This window comes from Limulus polyphemus, unplaced genomic scaffold (assembly GCF_000517525.1).
Source record: "Limulus polyphemus unplaced genomic scaffold, Limulus_polyphemus-2.1.2 Scaffold815, whole genome shotgun sequence".
Taxonomy (NCBI): Eukaryota; Metazoa; Arthropoda; class Merostomata; order Xiphosura; family Limulidae; genus Limulus; species Limulus polyphemus.
Window position 1 is genome coordinate 395,279 of NW_013666425.1, and position 7,220 is coordinate 402,498.

General features: G+C 33.5%; 1 long non-coding RNA gene across 1 annotated transcript in view; it reads left to right on the top strand.

The window, feature by feature from the left end:
- The first annotated feature begins 4,080 nt into the window (after nt 1-4,080).
- Nucleotides 4,081-7,220, top strand: part of LOC111086059 — a 7,800-nt gene continuing 4,660 nt past the window's right edge. Inside the window, exon 1 of the long non-coding RNA XR_002610823.1 lies at nt 4,081-4,876. This is a non-coding gene — a long non-coding RNA (uncharacterized LOC111086059). The remainder of the gene's footprint in view (nt 4,877-7,220) is intronic.

Genomic DNA, 7,220 nt, shown 5'->3' on the forward strand with positions numbered 1-7,220 from the left:
TAGAAGTTGTTATATAAGAAACTACTTTTTTCTATGTATTTTTTGCTAGATTGCCTCATTAAGGTGTGCACTTGCATGTCTGTCTGTCTATCTGTGATTTATATCTATAATTTGTAATATAAGGAACCACTTATTTTCTTTGTGGTTTTTTGCTAACTTGCTTGTCCCCCTGTGTGACAGCGGTAAGGCTTCGGATTTGCTATGCTAAAATCATGGGTTCGATTCCCCTCAGTAGACACAGCAGGTAGTCTGATGTCTGGAAACACACACACACACGCTAAGTTGCCTCTTTAAAAAGATGTGCACGCACGTTGATAAGATAAGTAATAATACTCAGGTGCAAACCCTCAGGTTCCACTTAGTATGTGTGCAAAATTTCAGGTTTCTAGGCTCTTTCCTCTTGGAGCTATGGTAGTCACATTTCTTTTCCATGTCGTTTTTCGCATAACACGATCCACATGCGCGCGCGCACATAGTTAAGAAATAATACCCAAGTGCAAACCCTCGGGGTCCACTTAGTATGGGTGCAAAATTTCAAGTTTGTAGGTTCTTTCCTCTTGGAGCTATAGCGAGCACACATACAAAGACATGAACGTGACCACACGCACACGTGTGTGTCTGTCTGTGATTTCTACTTGTAATATAAGGAACCCCTTCTTTCCTATGTGGTTTTTCGCTAGCTTGCCTCATTAAAAAGATGCGCATGCGCGCACGCACTTAGATAAAAAATAATACTGAGGTGCACACTCTCTGGGCCACTTAGTATGTGTGCAAAGTGTCAGGTTTCTAGGTTCTTTCCTCTTGGAGTCATGGCAGTCACACATACAGACACAGACACACAGACGTGCCCTTTTATTATTATAGAGTAAACTACAATATTTTTGGCTTTAAGACATTGTTTTTTAATAACAATTTTCATTGAGCATTTATGCATAATGCCAGTCTTAAACAAAGAAAGATAACTGTTTGGGGGCCTTGCGCTCGTTAGTTTAAAATATTGAAAACTAAAATGTATTAATCGTTTTCATTTGTCACGTACAACGAAACATGTCATGCTCAATCCTTTTAAATAAAGTTTACGGCTACGGTTTGGAATACGATATACCGCTGAACACACTCTGGACTTTACCCGTGGGAGCATTATAAAAGTGACAGTCAATCTCACTATTCGGTTAAAAGTAGCAGTGTGGGTGGTGGTATTGCTATATACAACGCCCGACCAGTGAAAATATATTTTTTGTGAGATATTCCTGTTTTCCATCAACATCAGATTTTTGGGTATTGGATATTTTGACCACTTTCCAATTTTGTTTTGTTATTTGTGTTAGTTTGAAGTTTACTTAGAGCAAAGAAGTTTCAGATGGTCTCAAGAACAATCTCACCACAAGGAGAAACAAAATCTGTCTCCGCTTTGAGTGACAGTTTAAACTTTTCCGGCTTTCTTCACGGCAATAGCCTGGGTGGAGCGAAGAGATTTTTCACCACGATGCTCTCCTAACACATCTTCTACACCATGAGAAGGATGAAGAGAAATTTCCAACTTCTGAACTTTTTTCAATAATCTAAATATCTGCCATGGACAAACACAAACGGTATTGCCAATTAGTTATTTATCATCTGGTCAGCAGTCCTAACTTAGGTAGAGCTATATTTGAACCTTTGCGACTCTAACATTGAGCCACTTGTCTTATCAGATACTTATCAAACACCCCACCCGACATACCCACACAAGTGTCACTTGGTATGACGCATTGCTGTTTCATTCGCTCCGTGCTACGCCTTCAAACATATACTCGTTGATTGGACCCAGGAATTTCGAACTTGGATTTCTCTGTCTATAGCACAATCTTCCTTGTTCAGCAGCCGACTTTTTGTGTTCACTAGTCCACTTCAATCGCTTATGATTCGTATTAATTCTGGGCTGAAAATTGGCCATGCACGCTTGCTTTAATATATCCAACGTTTTACTGTTAAGACAGAAACAGGTTCATTCCTGAATGGGATGATCTAAGCAATGAGTGACACTGGGTGTAGTGAGTCTTCTAAGGTGTAAACAAATTATTTTATGCACTTTCTCCTCTTTCTGCTGTTTCAGCTTGTTTCTTCCTGACCTTGACTTATCATCTAGTGTTCCAGTCTGTATTTTTGTGTCAAGAGTAGTTTGAACACAATTTAAATATTTTTTCATAACAAACAATCTTCTGTCCACAAAGTACATATGACTTGGCTCATAGGCTAGCAATAGAAATGTCTTTAATTTGAGCTATATTAAAATGTGGTGCGTATATATGATTTATATAAAGTGGAACAATGTTATTGACCGATTAACTAGCCAACTGCAAAAAGAATTATGACAACTGTTCATTCTGTTCAGATACTTGTAATATATATTTATGTGCATTGGAATCATAGGAAATAAGCTGTCAATTTAAAAAGTATAAAATGCATGGAAAAAAATCATCAGGAAATTTGTTATGGGTTGGAAATTATAAACAGTTCAATCGATAACCAAAAGAACTACACATTAAATCTTTATTTTACAGAACTAAAAAAATACTGAATAATCATCAAAATGTTTCGTTTGTTTGAGGTTAAGCACAAAGCTACACAATGGACTATCTGTGCTCTGCCCACTACGGGTATCGAAACCTGTTTCTAGCGTTGCAAGTATGCACACATACCTTTATGCCACTGGGGAATCAAGATGTATCCAAACCTCAGAGTGGTAGTGTATATATATATAGTTGTAATATATAAAAACTGTTTCTAAAATTAATCTTGTTCCACCCCACTTGTTCTTATCTAAGACTGGGATACAACGAATAATCACTTCAGAAAATGAATTTTAGAAGGCTAAGGTGTGTAACCAAATAATTTTTTGCAAGAAATTGCCTCCCACCCCTAGTGACTTAGCGGTAAATCTGAAGGTTTACAATGCTAAAAATTGGGTTTTGATACCCGAGGTGGGCAGAGCACCGTTAACCCGTTAACCCATTGTGTAGCTTTGCGCTTAACAACAACGAAATCAAACAAAACATGAAGTTTGAAAAAAAATAAAAAAAGTAACAGAATAATCCTACAACACTGTAAATTAAAGACAGTTTCTTCCCTATCGGTTGCCCCCCAGTGGCACAGCGGTATGTCTGCGGACTTACAACGCTAGAATCCGGGTTTCGATACCCGTGGTGGGCAGAGCACAGATAGCCCTTGTGTAGCTTTGTGCATAATCAAAAAACAAACAAACAAACAAACCCTATAGGTTAGTTACAAAATAAACAAATATATATATATATACGTGTGTGTGTCAATGTAATATTAGTAAAACACGAAACTGTACTGAGATCTAGTGATGTGATACAAATTTCAGTTGAAAAATAAATAAAAATAAGACAATATTGAGAAAAATCAAAATTGAAGCATTTTATGATATAATAGGGTTGATGTTTAATTTTTTTTGGAGGAGGGAGTACTTCCACAAACTTTAGCAAATTAGCACTTCATCTCCAGTGTACTCACTTAAATTAAAGGGACTCTTAATATCGTTTTGGAATATTTATATTTGATATTTAGTTAATTGATATGTCACATTATTTTTGCCCAAACTATAATTTATTGTTGCTGCTACCATCTATGGACCTGTAAGAAAAAATCAAAAATTCTGCTCTTAGTAACACGTTTCCGGCTTTAATGACAGGTTGGAAGGCATGAATAACAAATTTAAAAATAATACAAAAATGTTTAAAGTTTTTGTTATTAACTTACTTCATAATTTCGTCCTCTCTTTGTGAGATCTGTTAAAATTAGGATAACATCAAATTTTTGTTAATCAACAAAATACGAGATAAGATAATACGTTAACAATATGTATTATGGATTTTCTGTACGTTGTAAATTATAATGTAAAATTGTAAGTTATCGTGTAGTGTGAAATGTACAGAATAATATAAATTTTTGTAAGCAATAAAATACCTGTTAACGTGAAATGTATCACAAATACAAGTCTGCTGGTTTTATTTTTTCTTAAATGTTTACCAATGATTTAAGCAATATTCCTCATTATGAACGCTTGCTAGATGGAAACAAAGTTCGATAATAAAGTGGTCATATTAATTGTAAGTTTGTTAAGTAAAAATTGGGAAGTTTAAAGAATGATAAAACTCCTTTCCCAGATAATATTTACCCAATGAAATTGAAAGAAGTTAAGGATTGGATATGTGAGCTATTTGCTACCATTTTTCTAAGTTCTTGAATAGTGTGCAGTTGCCAGATGACTGTAAATTGACTAATAATATTACTCCTCTTTTTAAGGGAGGTGATAAAATTGTCCTAGTAATTATAGGCCTATTATTAGTTTTACATCTGTAGTTAGAAAAGTTTATGAAAGTTTGATAAAAGGTGCTTTAGAAAGTCATTCAACAAAGTTTAAAATTTAGTTGGATAGTTAGTATGTTTTTTCTAAGGAAATTTAACTTTACAAACCTTTTGACATTTGAAAAGGTTACTGCTTATGTAGATGAGGGTACGAGTGTGGATTTAGTGATATCTGTGTTTTCAGAAAGCATTTGACAAGGTGCCACATGAAAGGCTTGTTAAAACGTTATCACTGTGTGTATGGCAGATAGGTTGGCTCATTGGATTGAAAACTTGCTACATGGAAGAAAGCAGAGGGTTGTTATAAATGTCAAATTGGATTAATGACAAGAGTGGAGTACCTCAAGACTGACTGTTAGGACCTTTGCTCTTTTTAGTTTACATCAATGACATAAATGAAAAAATGGTCAATAGATTACTTAAATTTGCTGATGACATTAACATTTGGGGTGTTACTGACTGTGAGAATGCTACTGCTGCTTTACAAAAAGATTTGAATTATTTGGTAAGTTGGTTGAATAATTGACAGATGTTTTTTAATTATAATAAATGCAAGGTGATGCATGTGAGATATCACAATTTGTTTTATTTATTTGTTGTTTACCACAAAGCTACACAATGGTCTATCTGTGTTCTGCCCACCACATTTATTGAAACCAGGTTTTTAGCGCTATAATTATAAGCCTTCAAATATACTGCTGAGCCACTGGGGGCCATATCACAATTTTTATTATGAGTGTAATTTTAATGGGAATAATCTTAACAGTGTTATGGAAGAAAAAAAGATCTTGGTGTTGTGGGTGATAAGTTTTATGCCATCCAAATAGTGTGCTGTTGCTAGTGGTAGAGCAAATAGGATTTTAGGATGTATCTAGAGAAATACTGAATACAAGTCTAAAAGATATTATAATGTTATTGTGTAGGTCATTGGTTAGGCCACATTTGAAATATTGTGTTTAGTCTTTGGCTTCTTACCACAGGAAGGACATTGAATTGTTGGAAATGGTTAAAAGGAGGGCTAGTAGGATAATGCTGGGATTATAAGGTTGTAATATTAGGTTGATATTTCTCAACTTGTTTTCTCTTGAAAAAAAAAAGAAGAGTTAGGTCTGATTAAGGTGTTTAAAATTGTTAATGGAATTGATAATGTTGATGCATTACCTATTTTCATATTTAATGGTGAGAATGGTAAAACTAGGAGACACGTATAAATTTTGGCAGGATAAGAATGTTCTTCACCTAAGACAACTTTACTTTTTTATCAGGGTGTTTGGCCTTTGGAATGAGTTACCTTTAGATGTGGTAGATGCTGGTAATGTAAGGGAAAATGTGATAAATATTTGATAAATGCTGTTAAATGTTAATTAGTTAAATGTAGTGGATAGGTCAGACAAGATGGACCAAAAGTTCCCTTGTTGTAATTTAATGCTATGCTATTGTACAAAAGCCAATTCAAACAAACACTACTAGATATATCAAAAAGAAAAATAATATATTAACTATTTCATAGTTCATTATTTTATATATACTCTGTTTTTCATGATTAAATATAGAAATAGAATTTACAGCATATGCTAATCAAAATTAGAAAGATGAAAGGGAAAACTAAAACACAACATATAGAAATCGTTGGACCATTTAGTTTTTCAAGGGTGTCCTTGCACCACAACCTTTGAAAAAAGTAAAAAATTTATACCCAACTTTATTCATAAGGAAATCATAGATTCTGGTCTTAAACTCTTGTAAGGTGTCCTCCACTACTAATGATGACAAATCATTCCACAAGTCAATAACCCTGTTAGAATAATAGTTTTGTCTTAATTGAAGCTTAGTCTGTCTTTTCCAAATCTTAAATTTGAGTCCTTTTGTCTTATCATTTTCAGAAAACACCACAAAGAAGTCAAGAGTCCTTTGTCTTATTGATCACCCTAATAATTTTGTAGACTTAAGTAAGATCACTTCTTACATTACTTACCTCAAGAAAAAAGTGATTTATGAGCTCTTAATATTACCTAAATTCTATCAAATGATTTTGAGGATGTAAGAGTTATCTTATGGGGATATAAAAAAAAAAGACAAAAAATTACACATACAGGTAAAATAGTCAAAAAGTATTTTGGAAAACAGTATGAATAACTATTAATTGATAACAGGGTTTACGTATGAATGTGATATTAAAAAAAGTAAAATGCTTATTTTGGAATTTGTCATTTTATAACATTCTTAAAATTTAGGGCCTTTCTTTAGGGGGGGCTACTATAGCGTGCGGTCTACAGAGATACTATCATCATCACTGTTTTAACTTTTATTTATTTGCAATTGGCACCATTTATTATAAATAATGCTCTTAAACTAATAAAGTACAAAATACCATTACATAACGTTTTTGGGGCAAATATAATTGGAATGAAATAAATTCCAACGATCAAAACTAGCACAATCTATATACTACTAAAACTCTGAGATTGTTTGTTTGTGTGCTTGTCTGTAATTAAATACAGCAAAAACGGTGCACAATAGTGCCATGTTTGTAATGGAATGAATAGAAACAGATTAAAACAAGTTTTGTTAAAATCGGGCCACGGGTTACCAAGTTAGCGCCGTTTTTCGAGTGACTTTTCATACATTCCATTATTATAAAACTTGTTTTCCACCTGATGAATCACATTAAAATATCTTATATACAACAATATATGCACAACAGAAATTAAATGATGAGATGAAAATGTGTTATAATGGCACGTAGATAGAACACCAATAAAAGACCTACAATATTATTGACTATTTGCAAATTGTAACTATGAAGACAAGGTAATAAAATAAAAATCAAGTCAAGAACAACAACAAAA